Source organism: Emydura macquarii, unplaced genomic scaffold (assembly GCF_026122565.2).
Source record: "Emydura macquarii macquarii isolate MOO-44397 ecotype Brisbane River unplaced genomic scaffold, CSIRO-AGI_Emac_v2 contig_1348, whole genome shotgun sequence".
Classification (NCBI taxonomy): Eukaryota; Metazoa; Chordata; order Testudines; family Chelidae; genus Emydura; species Emydura macquarii.
The window spans coordinates 4,225,248-4,235,263 of NW_027131485.1; the positions used below are offsets into that span (position 1 = coordinate 4,225,248).

General features: G+C 39.9%; 1 long non-coding RNA gene across 3 annotated transcripts in view; it reads right to left on the reverse strand.

Annotated features, from left to right (window-relative positions):
- The window catches only part of LOC137155012 (uncharacterized), a 234,411-nt gene extending 231,122 nt beyond the window's left edge, over window positions 1–3,289 (reverse strand). For 2 of the 3 annotated variants that reach the window (XR_010920321.1, XR_010920319.1), the window contains exon 1: window positions 3,177–3,260. This is a non-coding gene — a long non-coding RNA (uncharacterized lncRNA). Of the gene's footprint in view, window positions 1–3,176 lie in introns of all 3 variants that reach the window. The other variant, XR_010920320.1, reaches the window with a different exon arrangement.
- Between the last annotated feature and the right edge of the window lie 6,727 nt (window positions 3,290–10,016).

Sequence of the window (10,016 nt, forward strand, 5' to 3'; positions counted from 1 at the left end):
GCCAGGCTTTTCCTGGCTATCATTTACGTCCTGTAGATCTTCTAACAAACTACAGCAGGAGCTGCCCAGAAAGTTTGAACCCACTCACACTTATGAACTGGAGCTGATTTGCTGGTTCCATTTCAGTGGGTTTAATGAATCCTGAGGCGCTCTTTTACCTCATTCCGTATCATGTTGCTTTTACAACAAGGCCATGTAATAAGAGTGCACAGAAACATATTATGGTTCAACAAGTTTAAGTTTAAAAAAAATGAAGCAGATTTTCTCCCTCCCAATCTTTAAAGATGAAAAATGTTTTCTTGGTCCCAAATTTGATTTTTTTAAAAGATCTGCAGTCTCACTAAAAATATGGGGAAAACTGTAGCTGGAATGTAGAATTTCACACTCAAGAGAGAAAGGTCTGTACACAGCAATATAATGTTACATAAAGTGTATCTTATTAAAGTTTAAGCTTGTTCTTCAAACTGGCACATCTTAGGTAAAGATAGATACTTTGCACTTTAAACTATAGCAATTAAGGTTAACACATTTGTAATTTAATTAGCTTTAAAACTTAAAGCTAAAGTCATTTTACAAGGTAATAAAATACTTATTTCCTCATAAGATCAGTATTTTTTGAGCCACTGGGGAAATTCAAACATTTACAGTGGAGAATAACATTGCCATAATTAGAAGCTAAACAACTCATGCTGTACAGAGACAAAGGAATACATAACCCTTACCCCAAGGTAGAGTTTACAATCTAAGGCACAGATTTGATTGCAGATTTGTGTGCAGAGACTCTTGTATCTAAATGGAGACCTGCTGACTGAAAGATATCCAAAACAGATTCACCTGATTTGATCCAATTGCAGAAATAGGGCCACAACACATAACCAATCTAGCACAAAATGCACTGGACAACCCTATACCAGCACTGCAAATTTTTTTTTTTAAAGGGTAGGCAACAGCATTTTTATTCAAGTGGCTTAGTATGAACAGGCTTGCCTAAAAGAAGTTAGTTTTATGAAGGCATCTGAAGAAATGCTGGCATTGCACACCACTGATAGGAGAGAGATCCAGACATAGCATAAGCAAAGGAGAAGATACAGAGGGGAGGGGAGGGGAGGGAGTAGGGAGGAAGCATCAAGGAGCTATTATGGACCTTGGGAACAACAGTTACCTGTCAGAAGCAAGATACACACATGGCCAGGTCCTTAATTGATATAAATAGGCATAGCTCCACTGACTTCCATACAGCTGCAGTGATTTACACCTCTAACAGGGCAGGCTCCTCTCCCACCCTGGGAGTTCCTCTCAAACAAACTATCTTTGATGCCTGTTTTGGTTGCTTGTCACCTCACTAAAGGCAGCATCACCTGCACAGCACATTTACAGCTTTTCCCAATCCTCAGCCCTTTCTTCAGGGAGAGAATGATCTCAGCACAGAGACTTCTCTTCCTCTGGGCTCAACTAGCCTTCCCCGCTTTGCACTTCCTTCCCGGACTTTTAATTAGCCTCCCCAGCTGGTGGCATAGGTAGCACCTTAGCTCATCAACTCCCAAATCTACTCAAGCAGTTAAGTACTCTCCTCCTCCATCAGGCCTTTCCTGGTGGAGCTAATTAGTGCTCATGTAATCAGAGTGCTGGGTCAACTACTGGCTCTCAGCACTATCACACCACCATGTTAATGTTTGGGGCCCTATTGCAATAAATAGAGAGGCAGAAAGGGCAAGTTTTTGCCACACACACACACACACACACACACACACAATTTCTTGCAATTTTACTGGTGCTACCCATTTTGTTTCTCACAGCACTAAGGGGAAATAAGACACTAGGGACCCTACCCTGCTCTTACTGAACCCAATGACAAAATTGCCATTGGCTTCAATGGTGGAGCATCAATCCCTATAAAGATTAAAAAAAACATTAACAGATCTCTCTTTAAATAGTGATAGTTGCTTTTACAAAGCAGACACCATTCCATGAGACTGTTTGATGTTACCTAAGTCAGACGAGAATGTTTAAAGATTTCCATGTGACTTGAAGCCTTAGACAAAGCAGCTACTTCTCTTGAGAGCAGGGGTTATATTTCTTACTTCTGAAAGGTGATTTCATGCTTCAGGAAGTTAAGGAAAGTTTGCACATTGACAATATAAATGCAGATGGCTCACATAATGACTGACACCAGAGGTCATGTGAGTGGAGTGTCATTTCTACTCCCAGGAGATCAGGCAGCCAAGCAAATTAACAGCTGTTTAGGTATTAGAAAGTCAGAGTTCTGACACCTCTGTCTTCCCTCTGAAATTGGTTATTCAGGACCCCCCTTTGAGGTCTGGTCTACTCCTTGGAATTATCTCTTTTAATAGACAATATGAGAGCCAGTGACACAACCCCTCCCCTCACCATGCCATCTCATGCAAGCACATTTCCTTCCCTCCTAAGGGCATAAGTGGCAATGAAAGAAATTGACTAATATATAGAGCAAAGAGTAAAACCCAGTGTCATAAAGAGCTGTTAATTTCATAGATCTGTCAAGAGACACTGTCCCAATACAAATTGGATGTCATAAAATAAGGCCTTTTATAATAATGGATATCTAAAGGAAGAAATCTGTTAGGTTTTTTAAAATTGTGCAAAAAAAAAAAAAAGTGATGCAGATATGTACTTAGCAGGTGGTTTTTGCATTGTAACAGTTGTTCTGCATTAATGAAAAAAGTTTACCAATGCCCTAGAAAAGCTAATGAGATACAAACACAGACGATTGTAACTAGTGATAAAGAGTGAGTTCAAGTCAGCAGTTTTCCCCGTGGAGTGTTTTCACACAATAGCCTTTCTTCCTACTGAATAAGGATCAGAAGTTACCTACTCTGACACAGTACTGAAAGGCAACTCACCCTGTGCCAGCATCAGGTTGCAGCTAATGCCTTGGTGTCTTCCCCAGGCTAGACAAATGATTTGACCCTTTAGCTAAATCAATATGAATCCACCCAGAACAAGCCAGTCTTACAGCCATGGCAGGACCAAATGTCTTTCTGCAAGGGTCTGTCCTTGTGTCTCCCACTTTGAGGGGGCTTCCTCCCACTGTCTCTGGAAGCCCCAACTTGAGGCCCCTAAACATGGATCAGTGCCTATCATGGGGTCTCTACTCACAACAGTGCTGTATTGTATCGCTACATTTTTCCTTCTCTTACCTTACACCTCTCCAGGGTCTGTATCTTAGTTCCTCAGAGGCCTTTTCCCTTTCTGAACAAAGTACTCCACTCTTCTCCCTCCAGGCTAAGGAAAGGTTTCTTATATCTTGCTTCCTCTCCCATCATGCATTGCAGCCCAGCCTACAATTCCCATATATCCTTCAAGGAACTACAGTTCCCAGAATTCCCTTGTTCTATCATGCCAAACAAGGATCTTCTGGGTTTAGTCAAGCCAAAGGGATTTGAACAACTAATTCCTTATGGTCCTTTGAAAAATCCCTGCTTTAGCCTTGATTTCCCCATCTGGCATCACACAGGGCACTGTGACAATTAATGAATGCATATAAAGCACTATTTAAGTGCCAAAGCACACCATAATGTGCACAAAAGGTATCAGCTAGACCAGCCACTCTCACAACCAGTGGATCATGACCCCCCCAGGAGAGTCATAAAAAGCAATGGGGGGGAAGCGGGTTATGACTCAGGCACGGACAATTTTATTACATCTAAAGCAAAGAATCACACTCCTCCCCCCACCGCCATTTCCTCACATCTTTACCCTTCAACATCAGGTATTCTCTGTCAACCTCTCAAAACACACATACAAATACAGATTGAGCATTGTTATCAAGGACTTTTTTTTACTCTTTTTTTTCTTCTTTATTTTCACAGTAAATGAAAGCAGGCCATGAACATTTTTTATTTCATATAAGGAGTCACCAACATCAAAAGGTTGAAAATAACTGGTCTAGACAAGAGGAAAAGCAAAAACTGAAAACATTGCTTGATTCCTAATAGATAGTATTCAATTGGGTGCATGATGTCCTGAGAAATTAGCTTTTTTAGCACTTCTGTTTCCTTTCCTCCTCCCAAAATTGGCATTTGTAGAGATGCATTAAAATTCACATAGGCAGAAAAAAATAAAGACGGAACTTACTAGTTTTCACAAAGAAACAATGAAAAGTACAAAAAGGTAAATTACAGTTTGTATGTTTCACAGGATCACCAATAAAATATATGCAATTTTACAACTTCTCAAAGCTGCAAGACAAGACAATACCACATAGACTTAACATGTTAGGGTAGGGTACCAGTAAGAAAAATGGAGAAGACATACATGAATGAGGAGAGATGGGGAGCTGGTGGAGGGAAAAAAAGAGGAAGGGTAAAGTCTGACATTCTTTGAGACATCTCAATAGTTATTCAAAACGTATCTTGAAATGGGGGTCTAAATTTCTTCCAATTCATACAGTTGCTCTAAGGCAATAAAGCTATTTTTTATTTGGCTGCTAACTCAGACAAGCCCAACTACCACTGCAAAAGCCTACTTTTCTATTTCTGTTTGAATGCTGAGCGAAGGGTGCCAGGTAGTTATTTTATCCAAAATGATTTCTGATGTCCCTGCTATCTATTTAATTCACTCATGCTAGAAGCATTTGTTATCTGTTTTGCTGTATTTGAAGAAAGAAGTGAAATATATTTGGTAGAGGGACATTTTGCAGTGTTGCAAAATAAGTCAGAGCTGTTCCCATGCTCTATTCTACTCATAGCTTCAATGGTAATGGACTGGTGACTTTGTTTTCACCCTGGCTTCAACATGGCATCTGTCTTTTCTAACTTATTGAAATCATCTATTGAGCTTCATGGGATTTCTACTGGATCACTTTTATGGCCAGTTCAGAACTCAGCCTCACCACATTCTGTTTAGTAGACCAGAGTGAATTGTGTTGAGGGTCTTTGGGGCAAAGACTAGTAGCAACCTCCTAATAGCGACAATCATGACTGGGTCTTTGGTCAATGTCTCGATGCAAATAAGTAGTAGTCCTAACTGTCCTATTACTACCACTGCTTCTAATAATAGTCAGAGGGCCCACCTCTAGCTGCTGCTGGGACCCCTTTATGCTGTTCTAATGATATTAAGAGGTTACACATCATAACCCGCTGCGCAGCGATGGCATAGAACCAAAGTACGCAACTTTTTACTGCCCTCTTGTGCAGCCCACAGCTTAAGGACATGTGAATGTTGGGTCAGAGATCTGTTTGCAGTCTGCAGACGGGAGCGGCCAGTTTATTTTATGTTCCAGCTATTCTGGGCTGCATACATGGCTATACAAACTAGTATAAATTAGAACAAATTGTTCTCTTTTTCCCCCTGCCTCTTTTTTACTGTGTCAGTCTGTCCCAAAGCTCTCTTCCACCCTCTCATACCTAACTAAAGCAATGAGACACACAACACTGAGGGACAAGCTGGATGCCATCATTTGTCCATTAAGCTTGTATTTGCAAACATTTTAAAATAAAGCCATAAGGGCTCATTTGGCAGAACTCTACTTAATCACTCATTGTTGCTTGAAGAAGGAAATAAGGGGATCTGTACAAAATCTGAAGTTTGCACCTAGTCTGTATTTGTTTTTCATTTGGCTTTTTCAGTTCTTAAACTACAGAGATACAGCGCTTCAAATTAATGGATGCTTTATCAGCTCCATCATCAAGACACAAAACTTCTCTGCTAACTCTTCCAGTGGAACTTTAGAAAAACTTTTATCAAGACAAGAGGTACCTGATTCAGTCTTAATTCTGAAGTTCTTCTATTTTTGCAATCAGTTCATGACAGAAGTGTATGGTTTTCTTCATTACAAGAAGTCTGAAAGAACTGTTAGGTATGGGGATCATTTAGCAACATTTCAACAGCTATTCAAGGGCTGCTTGGCCTTCCTCCTCATGTCTGTTTGTTCAGCACAAGAATCCAGTAGTCACAGTGGCTGCCATAATCCTGGATTGATAGATTTATGGATTTTTAAGGCCAGAAAAGACCATTATGGTCATCTAGTCTGACTTCCTTCTCATTACAAGCCACAGACTTTCACCAAGTGATTTCACTAAGCATCAAGCCCATTACTTATGGTTGAGTTAGGGCATGATAGGTCCATAGCCATCGCTATGGATGATTTGTCCATAGGTGCCACAGAATCCTCATGTACACATGTTTATTTTTAGGGAAAAAAATGAACTAGCGTTTTATTTACTTATGTTTTGAGCATGATCAGCAGCAGCAGGAGCATGCAGAGAGCCACACAATCTAGTCCTCTTAATATACATTCATAAACAAGTTTCTCTCAAATTACCCCTTTTCAAAGTTTATGCTCCACTTAAATCCTATTTAGGCCATAAGTGGGACTTAGTGGTGCCTGGGCCATGTGATGACTTCTCTGCACCAGGTTAAGTGTCACCACCACATATAATCAGTATAAAAGTCTATTTTTACTAAGCACATTGGTGGGAACTTTTGTGAAGGCCCTATAATAAAATTTCACTAGTAATCTGAAGGGAGAGTTGAGATTATTTTTCTGTCTAATGATATTCACGCCCTTTCTGCTACTAATCAACCCAGTGATAGCTTCTTCCATAGCTTATAAAATAACTTCTGTAGAGCAAATTTGTTGCCTTTTGAATACATCAGATATTTTCAATGAGGAAGATATCCCTTTATTTCTCCACCAGAGGTTTCCCTCTCACACATGCACAAGACACATATTTACTTCAAATCATACATAAGGCTATTCTACCAATAGACCCAGTGTATTTTTGGTAACAAAGTATACACATTTGCAGTAATGTGCCCTTAATAGAAGTTTGGCAGGTTTGTGTTGCCTCTTCCTTCCTTGGTGATGGTCATTGTTTAAACGAGAACACAAATGAATAGATTCTACAGTCCCTCAACCCTTCTCTTTGCAAGATGACCCAGTGCATTTCCAATACTATAGATCTAATGATGACATTTTGGGGAGCCCCTTGTTAAAATACTGGCAGTTCATCATTATATGTAATAGAAGCTTTATATCCAATGTGTGATTGAAGATTTTGGAGACCACACCTAAGAGGTAAAGGAATCGCTTTAAACCAATAAAAGAAGAAAAAACTTCCTTGGAAAGTGCACATTCAGTAAAACTCAGCATGAGGGCTACACAGCTCTTAAACCCTTTGGATGACATTAGTTACAACAGTTGCAATACATAGGATTAAAATAATTAGAAGTGATACAAAACCCTCATGCTTCAGCGCATAAGGTCAACCACTAATTGACATGGGTTAGGAAAAAGCTTCCTCAATGGCCAGGTTAGTGCGTAATTGTGGACTGTGGGGTTTCTTGCTCCTTCCTCAGTAGCATCTCATAACAACCACTGTCAGAGACAGGATATCAGACTAGCTATTCCACCGCTCTAATCTGGAATTGCAATTCTTTTGTCCTACATTCCTAAACTATTTATTTAACCTTGACCTACATACAATGTTGATCACAAGGAGACAAAGTCAGCGAAGCAGAAAAAAAGAACATTCAAGTGAATATGATCCCCATGTATATCTAGTGAAGCTATAGTCCCATGTCAAGAAACACTGAATTCATGTCTTGGAGCTAGACTACAATTGACTACAGCAAAGGGAATTAATTTAAATTATTGTTCAGTTTTGCTAGTACCATTCTAAAATTACATCAGGCACTGATGTAAGGCACAGGAGATTCTGACTGCTCACCAAGGGATTTCTTGACAGAAAATTAAGATGAATATACATTTAGGAAATTCCTTCTTTGAAGCAAGGAAGAGGGACTACAAATATGCATATAATACATTCTATTAGAATTTAGAGACCTTTATTATTCGTCACTGACTTATATTATCTGATGTCTTGTATAACATGAAAGTGTACATCATCTCATCTCACCTAAAAATAGCTAGACCCACTCCAAATTATTTTAACAAGCAGGACTGAAAATCATTGTGTTCAAACAGAATAAACTCTTTATGCTCCAATGCAGCAACGGTCATTTATACCAGCTAATATCTAGCCCTTTAGGTCTGGGCCACTGTCCAAGTGTTCCAGTAGCCGATTTGGGAACCATCCAACTCTTTGTATTCTAGGAAGGAATATGTATAGAAAAGAAGGAACATTAAAAGGTTCCTCCAAAGCTGATTTAGACAACCCCTTTAGTCATTTCTGATGTGATCCTCGCTATCTCTGAGACCTGGGTTACATACTTTGAGGTTAACTACTGCCGAGTTTCAGGTTGTTAACCTTAGCACTACCTAGGACAACCTAGGGTCAATGAGATGGATGATGATTTGTCTAACACTTCTCTCCTTTCACTGGACCGCCTTCCCTGCTCCTTTCCTTTCTAACCCTCGTTTCCATGCATTTTCATAGCGAAATTAGTTAAAAGGTTTTGATAGTCTGAACAGACAGCCAATCCAAACAGCTGGTGTAAACTGACAATTTTAATGAATTGATGTTAATTTATTCCATGGGGGAAATCTATCAGAATATGTTTTGGGGGAGATATTTGATAAGTGGTAATTTTTCACATCTTTGGGTGTTCCTTTGGGACTTTTGAACATTAAGAGCATACATCCCATGTGGTTTACCTTGAAGATCAAAATGGTCATATAAATGTGGTTTGAGAGACACACTCATAAAGGGAAATCTGGACTCCTTAATAATTACTCATTCTGTTTTCCAGGAGTTCTTATTTCTTCCTTCCCCTCTTCCATCTCGATTTCCCAAAACATTTGACAAATAAAGGAGAAGGAGAGTTAAGATGTTAGTAGGTGTGCTGTGACCACTGCCTGTCTCACTGATCATAGTTGTCTTTTTCCACGTCTTCTTGTTTCACCCACCTCTTACATCCTGTCTTATAATTAGATTGTAAACTCTTCAGTAAAGGGATGCTCTTTTGGTTATGGTTTCTTTAGTACCTAACACAACATGGCTACTACAATACAATTAATAAATAATATACGGCTCCACATAGTGCAGGCTCTAAAATTCACATTTTTTTAATCTCATTTTGCAAAGTGATCAGAATCCTTACAGTACCATACTGCAGGGGTGGGAGGTGAACAAGACATCCAACCAGGCTTTTCCATTTTAACTTCACTGTGTTACCATGTGTTACCAGGGTTCTGCCAACCCAAAGCTCTTGGCAACTTTACGCTGTGCGAGGTGATGTCAGGAAATAAATCCAGTGGAGAAACTGCCAGCCAGTTGATAGATGGACTGGCAGAAAAAGTATAACACAAGAATGCTCGCACTTAAAAGCTATTCTTTACTTAGTCTCAAGCACTTACACACGTCCACAACAGGTTAGTAAAACACCCCCAACCCTCAATTATCAAAGTTTGGGGTGGCTTTCAAATGGTACAGTGGCAGCTATCCAATTGGCCAGTCTTCCAGCTGCCATTGGGGGACTCCCAAAATCTGTGTCCAAGAAGAGAACCCAAAGAATCCAAATCTCTCCTCCCCTTATTTATCCTTGTTAGTAGACAATAACACATCCAAAAAAAAAAAAAAAAAGCTTGTTGGGCAAGCAGTTTCAAAAGTTAATCAAGTGGTCACCTCAGAGTACTAATTAACTAAATGTGTTCCTGCAGAATCCACAAATCTTGAGGCCCTAACAGACATCTCCCAGAGGGCCTGCATAGATAAGCTTCTTCCTTTTCTCCTAAAACACATAACCCAGCACATCCAACAGACTATAGAGACTTCATCAGGGAGGGGCACAGGATAAGGCAAAGGTTGAGCAAGAGGCTCCTTTCCCATGATCACCCAAACCCCCTCCCTTCCTGGCTTAGTCATGCCATGGCTGCATAGGCGTGCAGAAAGGCCTAACGATTTTGACTGCTGTTAGTGTAATATTGATTATCATACTTGTTGCTATCAAATGGTCTCTGGCCCTTTTACTGGTCTATCAAAATCTCCCTGTACACACGAAGGCAAGGGGTATCGTATTCAGGAAGGCTCATAAGCCACTTAGGCACAAGTCTTACTTTCAAACATGATTTAGGC